Below are 23,926 nucleotides of genomic sequence, written 5' to 3' on the forward strand. Positions count from 1 at the left end.
CAATTTTACCCAAACACTTCAGAAAATAAAGGAAAAGAAGACACTTTCAAATTCATTCTAGATGATTAGACAAAGACAAAAAAGAACTGGTATCTTTCATGAACGCAGACCCAGATACCATTTTTTAAAATGGAAAATTGAATCCATCATACATCAAATGGCTAATACATAATAACCAAGTGAGATGTATGCCAGGAATTCTAAGAAATGCAATACAACATTCAAAATTCAACAAAAATAATTCACTATAAACATAAAGAAAAACCATAGAATCTCAAAGATACAAAAAAACCCATATTTGATTAAATGATCATTTGTGGTAAAAATTCTCAGAAAGCTAGCAATAGTTTGGCTTTCTCAAACTAATATTAAATGTAGTGGTGAAAGACTGAACAGCAATGTTCATCCTTACTATTTCTATTTAATATTATCCTGGAGGGAGAGAAGAGCATAAAGACTGTCAGAAAGGAAAAGAAAACTATCTTTAGATGAAGTGACTGCTTATGTAGAACATCTGAAGGATTACATATAAAAAACTTTACATGTAATTTTAGCAAGGTCTCAAGATTTAAAAAAATTGGTATACAAAAATCAACTATTTCTGTATACTTGGTAATTGGAAGATGAAATTAATACCATTTCCATGAAAAATATGAACATGGGATAAATTTAATAAAATATATGAAAGGAAATATACATTGTATATGTAATCATGAATAATACAAATTGTTACTGAGAAAAAGTAAGCAATGTAAATAGTGTTTATGATCTCAAGGACAACATTAAGATGTTGACTTTTCCCAAATTGATAAAATCAGTACAATTCCAGGTGATTTTTTTTTCTGTAGACATTGACAAACTGATTCTAAATGTCTGATCAAAATCCCAGCAGTATTTGTTTTAAAGACATTCTGATTCTAAATTGTATATAAAAATGCAAAGAAACTAGAATAGCCAAAACAATTTTGAGAAAGAACAAAGTTGAAGGACTCACATTATCCAATTTTAAGAATGATTATAGAAGTACAGTAATCTGAACAGTGCCATAGTGGTGGGAGGCTGGACACACACAAATCTATGGAATGAAAGAGTCCAGAAATAGACCTGCCAAAATATGGTCAACTGATTTTCGGCAACTTTGCAAAAATAATTCAGCGCAAAAAGGATAAGGATAGTCTTTCCAAAAATGGGATTGGAACTGGACATCCATATTCTGCCTACCCACCTCCCAAATAATGGACCTTTATTTTACCCTTTGTATAAGAATTAACTTAAAAGACATCAGAGATCTAAATGTAAAATGTAGCTGTAAGATTTTAACAGGGTGACAAAGAATATGTAAATGGTCTCAGGTTAGGTAATGAGTTCTTAGGTATGACACCAAAGCATGAACTATTAAAAAAATTTATTAGTTGGACTAAATCAGAATTGAGAACTTCTACTCTGAGAAGAACATAGTTAAAGAAGTGAGATTAGCCCCAGATGAGGAGAAAATATTTGCAAGCGATTTATCCACCAAAATGACTCAATCTAGAGTAGATAACTATCAAAACAATTTTTTAAATGAACAAAAGATGTATACAGACTTTTCACCCAAGACTATGTATTATAAGTACATGAAAAGATGCTCAACATTACTAGCCATTAGAAAAATGCAAATTAAAACTATGGTATAATACACCTACACACCTACAAGAATGGGTAAAACTTTACAAAACCACTGATGGTAAGTGCAGAGCAACCAAAACTTTCATATCTTGATAGCAGGAATGCAAAATGCCACAACCAATCTGGAAAACAGTTTAGCAGCTTCTTATAAAGTTGGAAAGTCCATCTGCCATAGAACAGTGACCCCAGTCCTTGGTATTACCTTACAGAAATGAAGTTTGTTCACATAGAAGCCTTTCACATAGATATTTGTAATAGCTTTGTTTATAATTGTTAAAAGTTGAAAACAAAGATTTTGATACCATCATGGATGATTCTTAGAGGCATTATTATGCTGATTAAAAGACACTAGTCTCAAATGGTTACATACTACATGATTCTATTCATATGACATTCTGGAAAAGGCAAAACTATATGGACAGACAACAGATGTAGTTATCAGGGGTTAGAGGGAGGAGGAGACTGCAACTTCGTAGCAGGGAAATTTTGGGGTGATATAACTGTTCTGTATCCTGATTGTGGTGGTGGCTATATGAATCTATACATAAATTAAAACTCATAGAACTATTCACCAAAATCAAGTCAATTTTACTATAAATTAAAAATTAAAAAGCCCAATAATGTCTAGTGTTGGTAAGAATGCAGAATGCATATATTGCTGGTAGGAGTGGGAAAAGGAGCTGTTTGGCAGCTTCTTACAAAGTTAACTGTTCACTTACCCCATGAACAAGCTATTTTATTTCATGTATTTATCTAAAAAAATGGAAACATGTCTGCAGAAAAATACTAATACCAATGTCCACAGCAGCTTTATTCACAGTAACCAAAGCTAGAAACCCACTTGTCCATCAATAGGCAAATGGATAAGCAAATTGAGAATATCCACGAAATGGACTACCTGACAATAAAAAAGAATAAACTGTTGATAGGTGAAACAACATGGATGAATCTCAGAAATATGTTGAGCCATATACAAAAGACTGATCATATTTATATGAACTTCAAGAATGGACAACACTAACCCCATGAATGAAAATCATAACAGTGGTTCTCTGGGTGGGAGGTGGTAAGGACTGCTTGGAAGGAGGCATGAAAGAACTTTCTGGGTGATGGAAATGTTCTATATATTGATTGGAATGCTGATTACATGGGTGTACACATTGTCAAAACTAATCAAACTGTACTTCCTTGGAACTGCGTATTTCACACAGAACAAATTTTTGAAAACATTCTGGGAGACATAAGTCCAGGGAACTGATATATTTTGCCTGAAAAGGGCTGCCTGCTTGAATCAGTCGCACACACCAAGTTTTAAAATCTTGTTTAAAATTCCAGCTCTTAAAGTGATGGAGCGGGATCCAGAGCACAGACCAGCTCACGGTGCTGTATGCCTCCTATGATAGGCATGTTGTTTCCTTTGTTCTTACACTGGCCTAAATCAGCCCAAAGCCAGAAGTCACATTCTTCTGGACCTAAGAAAAGGAAGAAGATGCTTTCTACCCACAATTGCAAGCTCAAGGGCTTTATTTTTTTCTCACTTCGTTTTGTAACTTGGAGAGTGCTCTGATTTGGAATGATGTCAATAAAGAGAAATCAACTTGGAAATTGTACTGGGAGAGTCATTTGTCCTTAACAACATTGTTCCTAAACCTGTAGCTACGGCGGGTGGGCTGGGGAGAGGGATATATAAGCTTACCCAAGGAGCTCAATTAGTAATACTCCATCCCCTACAACACTCTCTTTAGTTTAAGCACATCTCTTTCTTGTCTACAGGACCTCAAAATACCTAGAAAAACTGTTTATGCTGTCAACCTGCAACTAGTTTAATCATAGTGCTTCTATCAAGATAGAAGACTACTATTCTTCCCAGGGTCTCATTACTCTCTGCTCATTGCCCCAGTCCTTGAATGGGTCTCCATCAGTAGGGACATTACAGCCCAGAGCCTCTCAGGTTTCCAAAGAGACCACTATCTTAGGACTAGCTGTTAGCTCTGGCCTTCAGGTTCTATCCTGGATAAAATGACATATTCATTAGGTAATCAGCTGGTCCAGTAACTGTCTAATGGAATTCTTTATCATATGCTCAGAGATGATGCAATTGCCCTGATAGGGGATTGGTAAACTGCCCCACATTATTGTTACTCAGATTTTAGTTCTGTGGTTTCACTCCCACAAAGACCCTTGAGATTTACTTAGAAATTAGCATATGTGATTCTTGAAAGTTTAAGCTACTACTCTTCAGAGTAGCAGCTATCCAAACACTTGATAGACATCTTAAAAGGCAATTATACCACTGTACAGCACTAAAGAATAAGCTTTGCATAATTTCTATCTCCCCTAATATTAGTTGATTCATAATGAAGAAATAAGTTTCAACAGTGTTACCTATTAATGTAAATCAATAGTTTAGTAGATTATATGATTGGCTTCCTAGTTCAGTACATGTTATTAGCTGTCCAAGTTAATTCTTAGACTATATTATTCATCTGTAAGATTGGAAAGTTACTATAGCTATCAAGTTGAAGGCATAATACATTAAATGCTGGCTATTAACCAACAAAAATATTTTGACTCTCTTCTCATTTTAACTGGCTGATTACAGAAATACAAGATGTTTAAAAATCCTGAAAATCAATTTCTTTTATACTTTACATATTTTCTTAAGCTCCATAAGGAGCTATCAGTAAGAACATCCTTTAATCATCTAGCCAATCTTTACTGAGTCTCTACTTTGTGTTTAGAACCAACGTAAGTGCTTGCAAATATGATTGCTTTCAAAATTCAACAAAATAACATCAAAGAGAGAAACAGTGAAAATGAGATGACAACTTATTTAGGCTATTGTATAGATGCCCATAGAAGGTCCTCAATTTGTTTTATTCTTGCCCTAATAGGTGAAGTGGCCATTTGTTCATGTCACCGACAGCCAAAAATAAACTACAAGGGTGCCTCTCCTCCCACTACTCCCTTGCCCTCACCCCCCAAATCCCAACACACAGACACATGTACATACACATCAGTCACATGTAAAGAACAGAATGCCCTTGTTTCTTTCAGTGTTACTTTGAGGCCTCAAAAATATACAACTAAGAATACAAAATATGTCAAGTCATAGTCCTGGCACTTCCCTTAGGAATGGGTCTAGCAACTAATGGGTCTTCTGTTAGGTCCTTCAAACAAAGATGCAATTTACTGCAGCCCATTCTACAGAATCTGTGATCTTCTGTCCTGGATACAGTGTCATTAGATCAAGCCTGCTGAGTAAGCTCCCGGAGGATATGCCAGGGAAGGTGTTACAAAAAAAGCTATAACTTCACTACAAGTTGGGCCCAAACACACAAAGCTGTAGCAAAAGAAGATAGTAACTTAATAAAATCTGCTCTGAATAGGCCACTAAATCCATGGAAGTCTATCTTAAATACTACATTAAAAGAAATGGTTATTACTGTTGTTCTACATTACATCATATCCTAAGCCTTTGAATAGGTTTCTTAAATGTTTTGTATCCCAAGCTATTGCTTAAAATGGGCCCTAGCCTTGATATAATATAAATCTCTAATAAAAACCATGTTGTAGTTTTCGATTCTAGGAAGATCGTGGAATAGATGGTCACTGTGATAATTTCCTCCCATGTACAACACTGATGAAGCAACTGCATCTATTATAACTAACTCTGAAAATGACCCAAAGACTAGTAAAACAGACCTTCTACACCTAATGAAAAACAGAAGAACACACTGAGAAGGGCCACAGTTGTCTGAGATCCAAGCCCTTCCCCCATCCCACCCCATAAGCAGGAGGGTTAAGAAACAGGAGAGAGGAGATAAACACCCAGGAACCTGGCACACCTGGCCCTGGGGATCAGCTCCAGGTAGACAAGCCCCTTAGCATTGTGCTTTGAAAATCAATGGAGCTAGGCACCAGGAAGAGCTGGAAGGCTGGGAGGCCAAGTCTGTGCTTGTGGAGGACTGGCCTGCTGAGTTGATTGCTCTGAGACCCAAAATAGAAGCAAGTTTGCAAGGAGATTTACTAATTTTCAGAAGTGCCAAAGGAGTGGGGATCTGAGGGACCTTTCTCTGGAAATGTGGATGCCACACTTCCAATCCTTCTGCAGCCTAGCTGGCCAGATGTTTGCAAGAGCCAATTCTGAAGCTGTCCTTCTACCCCACTTGCTCTGCCCCAACATTCTCCTGAAGACTTGTCCAACCCAGCATGCCCAGCAATATTTATATCTGCCACTGCTGGCATCCAGGCTAAGTGTGGGCCCTGCACACAGTGCACTAGTAGCACTGCAGCCCAATCATTAAGCTGCACTGGTCTTGTACAATAAAGCAAAGCAGTGGAGATCAGCATTTATTGGCAGCCAAGCTTATGGTAATGTAACCATGGCCCACCAATAGTGGTCATGCTCAGCCACAGAAGAAGGGTATGCACAGCTCACAAAATCCCCTGTTGAGCAGGGGATTTTGCACTTCTGGGCACCACAGGAAGCCTACTACATAAACCCACTATTTTCAAGACCAGGAGACAGCAGATCTATCTAATACATAAAAAAAGAGAACTAGACAAAATGAAGAGGCAGAGGAATATGTTCCAAACAAGAGAACAAGACAAAATGCCAGGAAAAATGCTTAGTAAAATGGGGATAAGCAATCTGATAAAGAATTCAAAGTAATGGTCATAAAGATGCTGACTGGACTGGGGAAAAGAATAGACAAACTCAGGGAAGACTTCAACAAAAAGATAGAAAAAAGAACCAGTCAGGGCTGAAGAATACAACTGAAGGTAAAAATACAATAGAGGGAATGAATAGTAGATTAGAGGATGTAGAACAGGTTAACAATTTCCTGGAATTCAGGGTAGCAGAAAGTAACCAAGCTGAGCTACAGAAAGAATTTCTAAAAATGAGAAGATGCTAAGAGATCTCTGCAACAACTCTAAGCAAAATAACATTTGCATAATAGGGGTCCCAGAAGGAGAAGAAAGGGGCATAAAGCTGCTTTGAAGAAACAATAGCTGAAGACTTCCCCAACCTGGGGAAGGAAATACAGAATAGATATTCAGGTCTTGGAAGTGCAGAGAGCCCCTAGAGGGCCACACCAAGACACATAGTAATTAAAATGACAAAGATTAAATATAAATTAACAATCTTAAAAGCAGCATGGGCAAGGTAGACAGTTACCTACAAGGGAAACCTCATAAAGTATCAGATTTTTCAGCAGAAACCTTACAGGACTGGCATGAAATATTTAAAATGCTGAAGGGAAAAAAAAACTACAACCTAGAATACTCTACCCAGCAAAATTTTAATTCAGAATTGATGGATAGAGAAAAAGTTTTCCAGATAAATGAAGGTTAAAAGAATTCATCACCACTAAACTGGCCTAACAAGGTATGTTAAAGGGAATTCTTTAAATTGAAAGGGAAAAAAAACTTTCATGAGTGAAAACAATCCTACAGTAAAGGTAGCAAACCTATCACAAAGCAAGTATTAAGTTCAAATCAATAGAGGTAAAATCAATTATGGGCAATAATTAGTCAAAGGATACACAAAATAAAAATATGTAAATGGCACCATACACATAAAACAGGGAGGGGAGAATAATACTAAATAAAAGATAGTGTTGTTAGAATGAGCTCAAACATAAGAGACTGTCAGCCTAATATAGACTGTTTTATATATATATATATAGGATGTTATATGTTATATGATCCTTCTGGTAACCACAAACCAAGATTATGATACACAAAAAATCAAGAAAGAAATCTAAGCATAACACTAAGGCCGTCAAATCACAAAGGAAGAGGGCAAGAGAAGATAGAAGATCTACAATCAGAAAAAAATCAACAAAATGGCAATGAGTACATACCTATCAAAAATTTCTTTAAATGTAAATGGACCAAATGCTCCAATCAGAAGAAATGGGGTGGCTAAATGGCTAAAGAAATAAGACTCATCTCTGTGTTGCCTACAAGAGACTCACTTCAGACTTAAAGACACATATAGAATGAAAGTGATGGTATGGAAAAAGTCCACACAAATAGAAGTGAAAAACAGCAGAAGAAGCAATACTCATATTAGACAAAACAGACATCAAAACAAAGAAAGTAACAAAAGACAAGGGGATAAGGGAATGCTAAAGGTATCAGTCCAACAAGAGGACATAACAACTGTAAATATCTGTGCATCCAACAGAAGAGCACCCAAATATATAAAGCAAATACAGACCTAAAGGAAGATAGTGACAGTAATATAATAATAGTGCAGGACTTTACCACCCCACTTACATCAATGGATATAACACCCAGACAGAAAATCAGTAAGAAAACAATGGTGTTAAATGAACATATCAAATCAGATGGACTTAGCAGTTATATACAAAACATTCCACCCAAGATCAGCAGAAAACACATTCTTCTTAAGTGCACATGGAATGTTCTTCAGGATGGATCACATTTAGGTTGCAAAAGAAGTTTCAATAAATTTAAGAAGACTGAAATCATATCAAGTATCTTTTCTGATCACAACAGTATGAAACTAAAAATTACAAAAAAAATTGGAAATACAAACATGGAGGTTTAAACAACATGCTACTAAATAATGAATCAAAGAGGAAATAAAATTTTTTTTGAACAAATGAATACAGAAACACAGTTAAAAATATGTGGGATGTGGCAAAAGTAGTTCTAAGAGGGAAATTCGTAGTGATACAGGCCTACCTCAAAAAACAAGAACAATCTCAAATAATCAATCTAACCTACAATTATATGAACCAGAAAAAGATAAATAAACAAAGACCAAAGTTAGTAGGAGAGACATAATAAAGGTTAGAGCTGAAATAAATAATATAGAGACTAAGAAAACAGTAGGAAAAAAAACAATGAAACTAAGAGCTGGTTCTTTGAAAATACAGACAAAATTGACAAACCTTTAGCCAGACTCAAGAAAAAAAGAGAACAAAATCAGAAATTTAAAAAGTTACAACTGGCACCACAGAAATTCAAAGGACTATGAGAATTCTATGAAAAACTACAAATTGGGCAACCTAGAAGAAATGGATAAATTCCTAGAAACATACAATCTTCCAAAACTGACCCAGGAACATCTGTAAATCACTCAATGTAATATACAATATTAACAAAAGGAAGGATGAAAAATCATATCATCTCAGTAGATGCTGAAAAAACATTTGACAAAATTCAACAAACATAAAAACCCTCAACAGAGTGGGTATAAAGGGAGCATACTTCAATATAATAAAGGCCATGTATGACAAACCCACAGCTAACATTATATTCTATGTTGAAAAGCTAAACACTTTTCTTATAAAAACTGAGACAAGGATGCCCACTCTTACCACTTTATTCAACATGGTATTTGAAGTCGTAGCCACCACAGCAAACATTCAAGAAGTAAAAGGCATCCAAACTGATAAGAAGTAAAATTGTCACTGTTTGCAGATGACATTTTTAAAAACCCTAGACTCTACCAAAAACTATTAGAATAAATGAATCCAGGGAAGTTACAGGATACAAAAGCAATAAACAGAAATCTAGTTGCATTTCTATATACTAAGAGTAAACTAGCAGAAAGAAACCAAGAAAGCAATACCATTTACAATTGCATAAAAAAAAAATACCTGGGAATAAATATAACCAAGGAGGTGAAAGGCCTATAGTCTGAAAACTGTAAGATGAAAGAAATTGGGGAAGATACAAATAAATGGAAAGTTACTCTATGCTCATGGATAAGAAGAATATTGTGAAAATGGCCATACTGATGAAAGCAATCTATAAATTCAGTGGAATCCCTATCAATATACCAATGTCATGTTTCACAGAACTAGAGTAAACACTCCTAAAATTTGTATGGAACTACAAAAGACCCTGAATAGCCAAAGCTATCTTGAGAAAGAAAAACAAAGCTGGGGGTATATCACACCCCTGGATTTCAATCTATACTAGAAAGCTACAGTGATCAAAACAGTATCATACTGGCTAAAGAATAAATGCATGGTTCAGTGGAAGAGAGAGCCCAGAAATAAACCCGACCACATATGGTCAATTAGTATATGACAAAGGTGGCAAGAATGTACAATGGGTAAAAGACAGTCTCTTCAATAAATGGTGCTAGGAAAACTGGACAGCTACAGGCAAAAGAATAAAACTGAATCATTGTCTTATAACATACACAAAAATAACTCAAAATGGATTAAAGACCTAAGCATAAGACATAAAACTAGAATAACACAGGCAGTAAACTCTTGAACACCAAGATTAATACTGTTTTTCTGGATACATCTTCCCAGGCAAGGGAAACAAAAGCAACACAGACTGAAACTACATCAAACTAAAAAGCTCCTGCACAGCAAAGGAAATCATCAGCAAAATGAAAAGGCAACTCACACTGTATGGAAGAATATATATGCAAATAATGTATCCAATAAGGGGCTGATATCCAAAACATAAAGAACTCATACAACTCAACACCAAAAAAAGAAACCCAATTAAGAAATGGGCAGAGGACCTGAAATCACATTTTTTTTTTCCCAAAGACCTACAGATGGCCAACAGATATATGAAAAGATGCTCAAGTCACTAATCATCAGAGAAATGCAAATCAAAACCACAATGAGATATCACCCATACCAGTCAGAATGGCTAGTATCAACAGGGCAAGAAATAATAAGGATTGGGAGGATATGGATAAAAGGGAAGCCTTATATGCTATTGGTGGGAATGTAAATTGGTACAGCCACTATGGAGGTTTCTCAAAAAACTAAAAATAGAAGTACTACCACATGACCCAGTAATTCCATTGGAAATTATACCCAAAGAAAATAAAAATCACTGATTTGAAAAGACATATGCACTCCTCTGTTTATTGCTGCATTATATTTACAATAGCTAAGATAAGGAGGCAAACTAAGTGTCAATCAGTAGATAAATGGATTAAAAATATGTGGTACAATATATACAATGGAATATTACTCAGCCATAAAAAAAACAATGAAATCTTGCCATCTGCAACAACGTGGATGAACCAGAGGGTATTAGGCTACGTGAAATAAGTCAGACAGTGAAAGAAAAGTACTGTATAATTTCACATATGTGGAATCTAAAAACAAAATAAATGAAAACAGAAAAAGACTCACAGCCACAATGTACTCATTGACAGTGAGTATTTTATAATGCAGATAACTGTCAAATCACTGTTGTACACCTGAAATCCATATTATTGTTTACCAACCATATACCAGTTTAAAAATACATGTTGTACTCTTTAAGAAAAGTCTTATACATACATATATACTATCTTTCAAATTTCAATGTAGATGTAATTAAAATGACAACTCATTAAAAAATAACTGAATTCATTTAAAAAAAACAACTCATAACAGCATATTTATAACTATTCTCTAATATTGGGCACCAAGTTTATTTTCTTCTTGTAGGGGGACCATAAAAATTGGACATTAAACAGAGGTCTCTGTGCTCATAATACTGAGAATTGCTGACTTAGACTATACATTCATAATACTATGAAATGACACCAGTTAAACTGGCAAACAGAAATGAACTCAATTTAAACTTAACACTCTCTCCAAAAGTAAAATCTAGAAAATATAGTATGATTTTGGTCAGTCTGAAGGTCCCCTGAGGATCCCTGTTACATGGCTTTTGGAAACAGCATTGTCAGTTCCGTGACCAGCCACAGAACACACGCCGGGTGCAGCTGTGCACCAGCAGGCTGGTGTCAGGGTGACTCTGAGGTTACCTTTGGGGCCAGATTTTCTCAGTGGAGAGCAGAGACAATAACGTTACGTAGAAGAACAATGTTTGAGATTCTTTTAAACCTGAGTAGAGCTGTGTGGTACGACTTCATCTGTAAATTAGAAATCTGCCTCAGGCATCATCATAAAAATTCAGTGTGCTTCTTTGTGTAAAACATCTACAAGTGCCTTGGAGCATGAAAGGTGTTCGGTGTTACTTCCTTTCCTTCTTGCTCTCAGACTGTCCCATAATGCTACTAACATCAAATTATTAACTATTTTAAGTGTTTTAGTTACTGTATTTCAATATTATAATTAAGGAAGATAATTATAATCTAATGATGTGCCATTTAGGATTTTGAACAATTGGACAGATGATAAATCTAAGTCAGGTGTCAATGCTGCTTCTCATTTACCAGCTTCTCCAGGTGGAGAAGAGAAACAGGCACTTCCCTCAGCACCTTCTGTGCTTTACTCTAAATACAATCTGGCTTTGCCTGACCACTCCTATTTATAACTATGAATACTGGATTTCAGCCGGCAGTAATTCCTCTAGTGCTATAATATAAATCTTTGCAAGAAAATGACAAGTTGCTTCCATCCAACCAGTTGGGGGAAAAAAAAAAAACTAGTTGAAGAAAACCTAGATCTAGATCACCACTAAGATTTTAAAACATGTATATTTTTCATTCTGTATCATTTCTTAGTCATGTCATGTTCTAGCTAAATGATACGACTATACTTGATGCATGAATTAAGGCCTATAAAATTCTGAAGCCAGTTTCTTAAGCAACTGTTGTGAAATGTCAGAATATTGTCTTTAGTTTGTTACAACTGAACTGTTCTTTAGATCCGATCTGTAGCTGAAACTAGGAATCTGAGCCTGAAACAGAACATGAAACCAAAACTAATAAAAAATGAATGCTCAGTCCTCAACTCATTGCAATTTGAAAATCATGATCCAGTCATCCTTATAAGCTAAGCTGATCATTTATTCCATAAACTCATACCTCACATTTATATTTAAATGCTTCCTCTTTTATAAGGGCTTATCATTATTTTCCTTCTCTCCAGTATTACTTCCCACATACTTCTCTTTAAAAATTTACTCATTCTTAAGTTTTCATCTCAAGTACACTTCCTGTGTAAAGGCCATCTTACTACCTAATATTCTTCTATCACTCTCTTGGGTTTCCAGAACATATTTATCTCCATCACTGTACTTTTCCCATTTCTGCCTTGTTTACAAGACTGCCCACTCTTGGAGGTAGGACCATGGTCATGCCACTTAACTCTTTCTGAAAGAAGATGGGTGTTACTCATCTTTATGTTATCTCACTACTATATATGCCTAATAAAATGAAGACCTTCAATATATGTTAATTGATCTAAATAATTTAAGTTTAGAAATTTTAAAGAACTTCCTATACTCTTACACAGAGAGCAAGAGAATGTGTACAGCCATAATTGACACACAATAACCAAGTACCTGGAGCTTTTCAGAATAAATTATCCGTCGATCTGTGTTTCTACTGATCATATCTTATATGCATTTTTCCCTTTCTCCTTTCCCTGTCTTCTAATTATTTCATACAACATAAAGGAATCATTTTTATTTTATAAAATACAATAGTGTATAACTGTGTTTAAGCAAGTTAAACACCCTGCCCGGGAAAGCACATGGCCCTGATGACACCGTGTGAGATGCCAATCGCACTGCCTATTCTGGAACCCATACTTTCTGATTCTAGTTTCAGGGATCTTGCCGCTCTATCACAGTGCCTCCCTCTCAGATGTCATGATATGTGCTAATTCAAATAAACTGCCTAATTATAGAAGAATATATGTTCAAACCCATTCTTCAAAAGAGTTGTCTTAAAGGGAATGGAGTGTAACAAGCACTCTCAAATATGGATGTTAGTAGTGTAAATTGGTTCCTTTGTATAACAATTCATGTTAAAAGCCCTGATTCAAATAGCCCACTTTCAGAAATCTATCCTAAAGAAATGATCAGAGTTGCAGACAAAATTTATATATTAAAATACTCATGAAAGCCTTTTTATAACATGTACTGTAAATAACCTAAATGTTCAACAGAAAGATTTATCATATGTCTAGATCCTGAAATATTATGGAACTGTTAAATAACTATGGTAGATAGTCTCTAAAAGGCCCTGCCTCCTGAATTCCCATTCCTTGTTTAATCCCTTCCGGTAAGTGTAGCACTAATGACTCACTTCTAACAATGGAGTACTTCTAATGAGCAAGTACATTACACATGGTATATCACTTCCAAGATCAAGTCTCAGAGAAAGGAAGTCTGTCTTGCACTCCTCTCATTCTGATGGAAGCCCAACTTCTTTGTGCTGAGCACCCTATGGAGAGGTGCATGGATGAGGTAAGGAGCTGAGGGAAATCTCTGTACAGCAGTGTGCAGGGAACTGGATTGTCCCTTCCTGTAAGATCACAGCTCCAACTGACAACTTGATTGCGAAAAGCGTTGAGTCAGAGGTACTCAGCTAAGCTGTACCCAGATTCTTGATCCACTGAAACTGTGAAATTAATGTTATTTTAAGCAACTAAGTTTTAGGGACGTTCATAATACAACAATAAATATAACTTCTTAAACAATACTTGGTAACATGAGGAAATGCTTATATGCTAACTTTTTAGATTACTAGTCAAATGTTTTGTTTGCCCATAGCAAAATAAAAATTCAGGCTTTTAATAACACAGATACTGTTTAAAAACATGTACTGTGTACTTGTATATTTGTTATTTGAACCAGTATTTCCTACAGTATTTCCATCCACTGAAAATATTTTCAAGACTGTTGTAAACCTGCCCTGTAAATATATAATATTGAAAATATTAGTCTGCCTCCTAAAATACACTAGAAAAGTTTGCAGAAAATTCATCTAAGTCTTCAGAATTGATACTTAATTTTTAAAAGCAGAAAACTATAATTTACATGTATGATTCCAATTTTTAAAATATATATGCTTTAAAAAATAGAATACAATACAGGAAACCATCAACAGAGTTTAAATTACCTCTTTCCATACAGAGCAATTTTTTATTTATGCTTTTCTCTGTTTCCCACATTTTTTTGAAATATACAAGTTATTTTTATCATCAGAACTATGTTTTTAAAAAAACAAAACTGATAATTTGGTGCAATGCATTTTAGCTGCTTCAAACCCAGACTTAATGCTAATATGAGACTCACTTATTTTATGAAGAAACAGCACCAGTTCCACATCAGGACTAGGTGGTAGCACTCAGTTAATAGGTTAAAAATAGAATTATAGAGTATCTAAATTAAGAAAAGAAGCCATCATGCCGAGTTAGATGAGAGTGTTAAACTAACGCAGGATTCTGATTATCAAAACCAAGAACGAGTCTGGGAGGGAAAATGGTAGATTCTCAGCAGGGCACTAGGTCCAAAAGATCAGAGTTTATAAATAAATCAGAATATTAGAAAGCTAAGCAACTCTAGTATCTCCTTAAACTAAATATTTTTCATCTGTGATTTACCTAAATATTCTTGAATCTTACATACTAGCCTGTATCAACTTTGGAGGTAGTGTTTTCTATATGCAGTGTAAAGTATGCTTTTTAATTTAACTCTAAGGCTTTTTGTACAAGAAGTAGGGAAAAGTTGTTTTAGATTTTAGGATTTGGTAAACAAAACTGTTTTTTGTCAAGCTTCTTCTAATTTCTTTGAATGTGGACTGGTAGTTCATCCAAAACCCTGACCAAGTTCCTTTAAAAAAAAAAATGATACCTTGATATCATAAAATACCAAACTTAAAAGGTTCCACTAAACAAATGACTTTATATTCAAAAGTCAATGCATAAAATCTTTCTCACAGGGCTTTCCTTGAACCTCACTGGGCCTATGGAGAGAAATACTTCATATACAGCGAATTTGTGTCATTTAGAGTTCAGAAAAGTCAGAAAAACCAATGAATCTACATAGTTCTTCAAATGGCTTTTGGCTAGATAAAGCTAGAGGAATTCAATTAGCTATGTGGCCAAAGGCATTTTTCTTTGCTTCTTTGAGACTGTTCTCTCATCTCTAAACTGAGGCTAATGATGCCTGCCCAAAATTCCTCATTGAACAGCAAGCAGTACGGGAAAACATAACGCACCATGGAAATACAGCAGCTATTCTCCTATTATTACAAGACCATTACTGAACTGATCATGAAGTGAGAGGAATGAAGAAAAAAACTGAAAAAGAAGGAAAGCTGACATTTGAGTAGGTTATCTTGGGTAACTGACTCCTTGGGTCTCCCAGTCCCCTTCATGACAGTCCAACCCACAAGATAGGCCAGGCAGAAAGACGAGAGGGATGAAAAGAGGGTGGGGCCCACGAGGAACTCAGGGAGCTAATCATAAAGCCAGAGAGCCAGAAAGGACTCAAAGAGTTAACGTCCTTTGCAATGTGAGTTCACTCCACATGCTCTGAATCTGGGCTGACCCGGAGACTTGCTCTAGCCAAGGTGAGATAGGGTAGAGACCTGAGACAAGCATCATGATTAATTTTCCTAAAAATGCTGAGATGTGAATAGCATAATAACAGGCAGAATTTAAGGCTAAGTTTCCATTTTAAAGGAGAATTGGAAAGTTAAATTCCTGGCATATTCTTTGGTAAGCAGCCAATAACCTATCTTAAAGCAAGGCAAGCAGTCTTAACTAGTATGTTGCCAGTGCTTGGGGGTAGCCACTATCTCAGAGAAGAACAGGAAGTTTACCCTACAGAATAATCTGGAGGACTGACTATGGATAATGACATATTGTCCCTCACCGGAGAGAGACATCATGAGACCGCATGACAAGCCTATGCCCCACACCCCAACTCTACCTTTATCCCATTCTTAAAAGACAGACTTCTAAGCCCTTAAGTGGCCTCCTCTCTGAGGTCGTCTGCACTCCCCTTTCCTGAAGTAGTTTTATAAGATCTCACTGCTCAACTGACCACGTGTTGTCTACGCTCACCCAGTGGTGTCGTCGTCACTTTGCTATTTCATTCTGTTTTCCAGACTTTAAGCACAAGTCTTCACTCTCTCTGTCGCACGGCAGATAAGGGGGAGGGGGCTACTGAGAGCTCTGATTTGAGCTTGCACGTTCCCTTCAGTGAGCTTCCTCTTCCTCTCTGCTTTATTCAAGTAAACCTGCCTCTACCTTGACTCTGGCCCATTCCTCCCTTGGGCAGGATTCAAATCAAACTTTTGCTCTGCGTTGCTACTGTGTCCCTGCCCTTCTATTCTTTGTTGCGGCGGGGACAAGAACTAAGAACGAACTCAACCCCCAACAGAAACACATCAATACCATTATTAAAGTCTTCCTCAAAGGTGGAAGCCACATACTCAAAAAAAAATTCTAAGAATGTAGATCCTTGTGGAATTACACCACAATATGCATGCAAATCCCACTCCACTGGGATAGATGCTGTATCTCTCAGTCTCTCTCAAAGCCTGTAGATTCAGAGGACAGAGACTTTGCCTTACTCAAGCCTGAACTTTAATAAGTAGTTTCTAATTCAAAGTTGGTTCAAAATACCCAAATCTTAGTCATTTTAGTTAATCAAGTTATTTTAACTGACATTTTTCTGAACCACTAAATTTTATTTACTTAAAGTGTCCTTAAGGAATTTGAAGGGGATCAGAGGTTGCCACCCCAAAATTAGCTCTGTCCTGCCTGTCCAGAAGCAGGGCATTCATTTCCCTTTGTAAAGTGTTTCCCTCCCATATCAGGAAGAGAACTACTTGGCAGACAAGTCTCATCTGCATAATAACCCTTATTTATCATAAATTTCCTAGTCCTCTTCCCATAACTTACCTCACAGCAGGAGCTCCAAACCACTTTTCCTTTGTCCAACTTTTTTTCCACGCTTAATAACCCTTTGTTAAGATATTATATGTAACTCCCTAGTTCAAACTGTTTTGTTGAATCACTTTTCTCCGTGAACTCCCATGTGTATGTGGGTAATTAATTTTTTCCTGTCAATTTATTCAGTTTGATTTGCAGGCCCAGCCAATGAACCTAACTGGGTAAAGGAAGAGGGTTTTTTTTCTTCCCTACAAACTGAATTTTAGTCAGCCTTTATGTTATGCAGTGAGACCACTTCAAATATTTTAGAAAAGTAGGAAGCATAAATAATAAATTAACAGTATTAAGTGCTATGCACTGAATTAAATTCCAAGCTATAGTGTATGTTTTTTTAATATTTAGAAGAGCCATTATTCTTATGTGGAGACATGGGAAACAGTGTCCACATCCACCTGGACTCCAGGTTAAACAAACCAAGAATTCAGAAAGTTTTGCTATAAAGTTGATAATTCTTTCATGATATATATACCATAGTCCTAAGGAGTCTATTAGTGTTCCTATTCTCTGTAACTAATAGTACAGTACGTCAGAGTGATTTCAGGTTGGGGGCAGGGGGTTAAAGTCGAAGTAGGGATGCATTTAAACATTTTTTGGAAGCCCTCTTTTTACCTGTGGGATTTAATTTCTCAATAATCCAAGGAAATTTCCTTTTTCATTAAGTTATTATCCTTACCACACACATGCATGCTTATTTTCTCCTCCTAGACTTTCCTTAGGTTGAAACACACCACATCCCCGTATCTCTGCCCAGCACCCTTTCCTTTCTCCCTGCGGAAACCAAGTCTGCCCAGTCCTCAGACTCGGGAAAGCCCCATCTTCTCTCTGCAAACTTCCTGGACTTCCTCCAGCCCTCACTCAAAATTCTGAGTAAGGGCTTACTTACTTAATACTCTTCCTGAACTGATGTCCAGTCTACTTAATTTCTAAATGCTCTCTCCCTAAATGAAATTAAATGTTCCTCAAGGGCAGTAGTCAATTCTTCTTTTGTTATTTTGCACAGAACAGTTCTCCATGTTGAAACACTTAATGAAAGCTAATTAAAGTTTGACTATTTATCAAATATCTTTGTGCTTCAAAGTGTGTTAAGCTGTTGGGAACAAAATGTGAACTACGCAGAGTTCTTCTATCTCTTTCATGGCATTTCCAAAGCAAAGACCACAAACCTGCAGTAGTGTTTGAGCCAGTGTTTTGTTTGGCCAGTGCAATATTTAAACTGTTCTGAATTAGAATAATTGTAAGCTGGGCATTCACTCTTCAGTTCACAAGCCTCTGTTACTCCCTTGTGTCTGGCACCCCTCCAGCTTCACGTATTTATGCTACCTTTAGCCCCTCGTGAACATCTGAGAAGGGACAGAATACATGACCTCAAAATATGCCACTTTGGCATATGGATTATTTTGAGCTGAAGGCAATCAAGACTGAGCAGATAAAGAAAAGCTTTTACTTCTCTCATAACTACTTAAAAGAAATTAGGGGGCCAAGCTCAGAGAGACAGAGCTATTACCAGAGATAACTTTTATCTGAATGAGCTATCTGTGTAACAGGGCAAACATCTACTTACCAATAACTGCTCTTATTACCCTGTGAATTATCCTCCTCCCCTTTGAAGCCCCAAGCCCCTATCCCATTCCTTAGCTCTGGAAGGCATATAAGCCTCAATTGCCAACTTGTCCTTGGGTCTCAGTCTTAAGGGCTCCCATGTGTACATAATTAAATTTGAAAAATAACCTGTTTTAGATAATTTTACCAGCCAAATAACCTAGAAGGGTAGAGGAAAATTTTTTCCTCCCCAATACTTAATTTCACAATTTAATTTATAAGGAATAAATTAATTCTTAAAAGTTCAGGCTTCTCCCATATCAGATACTGACTAGAGTTAATTCTTAGTCCCCAAACGTTCAACATTATAATGCCATGATTGGTTGTATTTCTCCACCACTGACATGCTGCATGCTGTTCATAATTCACTTGCTAGGGAAAACAGGCTCTAGTTAAAAAAATTCCCAAATCCAAGGGCATGTGGTGTATTAACTAAAAAAAGAAAACAGAACTGCTCAGTAGGGCTTTGCTATCTAGAAGCAAATGATCTTTAAACTGGAAAGGACACAGAAGAAACTGCATTCAGAGGAAACCAAGGTACAAGCAGAGGAAGTCACTTCAGAAGAATTCATGTCTTCAAATTCTGGTGAATTATATTCCAGGGAGAACCCACAGATGTAAGGATGGAAATATTCTGACAACCTTTGGAAAAACTGCAGAGGAGGAAGAGGGCAGTCTCAAGAAGCTACAGTCTGACTTTTCTCCCCCAAAATTTATTTTTAAAAATTCAGAACTGCAGACAAGAATTAGAATTCCTAGGCATTACAGACTAGTTAGTTTGTTTGATACCTATCTCTGGCAAAGTTCAAGATTTAATCAGTAAATGGAATATTTAGAGGGCAAAAGATTGGGGATTTCTAGGAACTAGCAGTTCACTAAGTATCAATCATTTTTAAACTATCATTATTTACTTTTGTGATTAGGGAATACTCAAGATCTTTATTTTTAGCAGAGCACTTGATTAAAATTTTCCTCATGATGTCCTTATGAAGAAGACTGAACTGGCATTAGAAGAGTTTGATAAATAAGGACAATGCTGAGTTCAGCGGATTCATTAATTTGTCTCAGCAGTATCTACAGAGGGCCAGCTAGAGTCCCAATCAGTATTGAACTTGGATTTTCAGTACACTGTTTTGAATTTTAACAAGTACCCTGAAAGGAGATATTATTAACCTCATTTTATTGGTATGGGAAAGAAGATTCTCAAGGTCACAAAGCTAGTAAGTGTCGGGGCCAGGCTCCAGAAGTCCAGGACTGCTTCTGCTGTGCCACAGGCATCTAGAAGTGCCACCATAACAAAAGGACTTGTCCCATGTGTTATCATGGACTTGGATGTCTGGTGAGCGAACACCAAATGTGCAGGCCACACAAAACCAGAAGGCAGAATTAACATGATGAATGCCACAATCAAGATTTAAAAATATTTAACCAAGTGGAAACTGGAAAGGGGCTTAAAATAATACAAGACAAAAAAATGATTATAATCAAGAAATTTTTTAATACATAATTTAAAAATGAATAAAACCTGCCTTGAACAGCAAAGCATGTGGGGGGGGGCGGGGGGAGCTTTTTTGTCAACTTTGGTGTATTTACTACAAAAGCCAATTAAGTATTAGACAATTTTGTTTGAAGATAGGAATTCACTAAACTCTGCACTGTTCAGATTAGAATGAATTATTGAATTCAATTGCGGCTAAGCATCTTTAACAGAGATAGGTATTTGGAAAGGAAGGAAACAAAAGCAATTACTGTTCAGTGAAGATAACACTGACTGACTTCTAGGCAACTATACTAAGTTCTTTACGAACATCATTTCATTTAATCTTCACAATAATCGTACGTGTCAACAGAGTACATTATAATTCCCATTTTATAGATGTGGAAGTTGAGGCTCAGGGATCTGAAAGGCTGTCAAGTACAGGAGACAAAGTTTTACTCTGTACCACTTTAGATTTCTTTTCTCAACTATTTTTTGGTCAGAGATTCTTCCGATGGAAGTTTTAGATCTCTGCTGAAGGATTCTACATGTAACTTCCCAAGCTGCAGACCTACTGGCAAAAGTAGGACTAATGAAAAAACAGGTCCACGAAAATAGCTGTCAGTTTAGGGTAAACAAGGCCTTGCTAACAATAACAGAAAGGAGGGATACTCAAAACGCAGTGAGCCCCCTATCCGTGAAGCGTTCCATCAAAACAGGGCCGGCCAGGAGTGCTACACAGGAGATACTAAAATGGATTGGAGGTTGGTCCATGATTTTAAAGTACGATTGTGAGCCTAGTAAGTAATTTTGATAAGTTCTGATAGCAAAACAAGGAATTGTTTTTCCATATCACTCGCTGAATATATCAAGCCAAATACCTAAATAATGTTATTCCATTCATGTATGATAGCTGTCATATACAGTAGAGTACCTGAAACCAACCTCATCTGAAAGAAAAAAAGGTATATTCAACTGTTGATCTTTATGTGATTTATACTGTCATAATAAAAGCAGATTCTTTATTCCTCTGAATCCTAAACTACAACTTTTCCTAAAATAAATATCATACACCAGACACTAAAAAGATGGAGTCTCTGATGAGACCATTTACTAGTTAATGAAAAGATGAGGTGGGGGCAGAAACATTAGAGAAACAACTCCAATTGTTCTGCTTTGCTTCTCAGATCCCTTCTCTAATGGCTGAAGGATCTTACCCAGCTACTCTGATTTATTTACCATTTGCAGCATAATTCACCTCGATTCATCTTCCCACATCTCTGAAGAGCACGAGAGCTAATACTTGCCCATCATGTCATTCCGAGCACATGCCTGACGGCTTGGCATGCAAATTAAATATTCATAAACAAATCCTTTACCTGAAAATCTTCATTTGCTCTTCAGGTAGGACGGAGGAGAGTGAAACAGCATCTCTTCATGCAACACCCTTCATGTGGGGCTCAGAACAAGGTGGAAGGGGCGGAGGCTAGCGCTCCTAATTAGGAGGTGCAGATGTGAGGGTCGATCCGGGGCACCTGGCTGAGAAAGGTCTGGTTTCATGAAGGTTTCTGCCGTCGAAAACTGAAAAGGGCAAGGCTGACGAGCGGAGACCGGCGGGCACACACCGGCGCCCCACCTCTCGGTTTGCTCACTTACACAGCACGTCGCCGGGCCAGCTGCGCGCCAGTCGCACCTCGGGACAGCGGCGGGGGCCGGGGCGCGGCGGGCGCTGGGCGGGCCGGGTGCCCAGGGCGGGCCCGAAGCTCGCGCAGCCGGCGCTGCCCCGGCGGCTGGGGTCAGGGCCGGGGCAAAGTGCAGCCCAGCTGCCAGGGCAGCGGCGCCGCCTTCTCGCCAGCGTCGGGCTCAGTCAGGTGGCAGCATTCAGAGGACGGGGTGTCCTTCGGCCGCACTCCGGGCCCCTCCTCCCGCCGCGGCCGCCCCTCCCCGCACCCCGTGGGCCGGGCCCCGCAGGTGGCAGCCGAGGGGGCGCTTGGCTCCCGGGCGCGCCCTCTGCGGGCCGCACTCTAGTACATGGCGGCGGAGGAAGCCAGGGTCACGGCCGCAGGCTCCGGAAAGGGGCAGGGGCGGAGCTGGGCTAAACACTGAGCGGTCCGGGCCACCGCCCTCACGCCCACCCTCAATGCACTCTGCAGACAGCTGCCTCCCCGGCAGCAGGAATTAGACACCAAAAGTTCCAGGAAAACATGAGCCCCTGGCCCCTGATCTGAGGCACTTGGACTGCTACGTCCCCCAAGCTCTGCCCAGGTCAGCGGTGGGTCTCTGAGGCCTGCCTTGGGGAAAACAGGTGCTCTCAGTTCTCCTGCAGGTGAACTCACAGCAACTTCTATGCCTTCCCAGTTACGGGTTCTGGTGCTGGGGCCCAGACTTCGTAGCTATTTCCGTTCTGACTTCAAACTCCTACAATTTGCAGGGCTATACCAGGGACCCTGCCTGCCCTTCCTAAGTGGCTTGCACTATGAGTATGCAGAGCAAAGTCCTTGAATACTTAAAACATTTAAAATGACACATCCATTTTGTACTTCTCCATCCCAAAATACGAACACTTCCAAGTTTATTTCTCCTTAAACAAAACATCTAACAAAACACCATTTTCTCTTTAAAGCACTGAAGTCACTACCTCAAACATGGCATTATTCAATTGTTTCCCTGCACATTCCATGTGATGCAGGCATCTGCCCAGCATGACTTCTAGCAATAGCAGAAGCCCAAGAAAACTACAACAGAACCATTATTCAGCTGTGTCCTACAATGGATTAGTCATGCAGAATTCATGTCTGAAGAGACCTTAGTGATAACTTTACCTGACACCTTCCCATTACAGATGAGGAGACCAGTCACAAAACTAAATGTAAAAAGAGTGGAACCTACACAGCTCATAATCTGTTGCATGAAATAAGAATTAGCTGTCTAAAGGTATAACACAGTAAAAAATATACCCAGATTGCAGAGGAGTTGAGAAGTGTAAATTATACAAAATCCAGCGCAGAATCTTTTAGATTTTAAATGAATCAGGCATTCCTTTTTTTTTTTTTGACAGCAGCTGGTTCCAGTTTAATGATGTATTAGTTAGCTTTGCTATAGTAATGAACAACCCCGAATCAGGCATTCTTACTTTGTATTAAGTTTAAATTAACTAAGATAACTTCTTTCCCTAAGGTAACTTTTATATACAAATATAGTAGCCCAGAAATGTAATTTTTCTTCATGATAATATGATTAATGGAATTGATTGGGTATATTCTGACAATCATAGAATGTGAACACATGCTTTCATTGATTTGTCTAATAAGTATCAATGAGTAATATATACAGATTAATCATACAAAAATAAAACAAATATTTAGTTCTGCATATGTCAGGCATATCATACTAAATCATTATCATCAAATGCAAGTGTCCACCGTTAGGCCTAATTCTCCACTTAAGATATGTCATTTGCTTGTCCCTCTCTCCTCTCCAAATTTAAGGCCTTCCCAACCGAGTACTGGAA

The 23,926-nt window shown here is 37.6% G+C and overlaps 1 protein-coding gene across 1 annotated transcript in view; it reads right to left on the reverse strand.

The window, feature by feature from the left end:
- Positions 1-22,381, reverse strand: part of C6H2orf88 (chromosome 6 C2orf88 homolog) — a 35,856-nt gene extending 13,475 nt beyond the window's left edge. Inside the window, exon 1 of the mRNA XM_036881999.2 lies at positions 21,795-22,381. The gene's annotated coding sequence lies outside the window, so the exon portion shown is untranslated. The remainder of the gene's footprint in view (positions 1-21,794) is intronic.
- Between the last annotated feature and the right edge of the window lie 1,545 nt (positions 22,382-23,926).

The sequence above is a fragment of the Manis pentadactyla genome, chromosome 6, assembly GCF_030020395.1.
Source record: "Manis pentadactyla isolate mManPen7 chromosome 6, mManPen7.hap1, whole genome shotgun sequence".
NCBI classification, from domain to species: Eukaryota; Metazoa; Chordata; class Mammalia; order Pholidota; family Manidae; genus Manis; species Manis pentadactyla.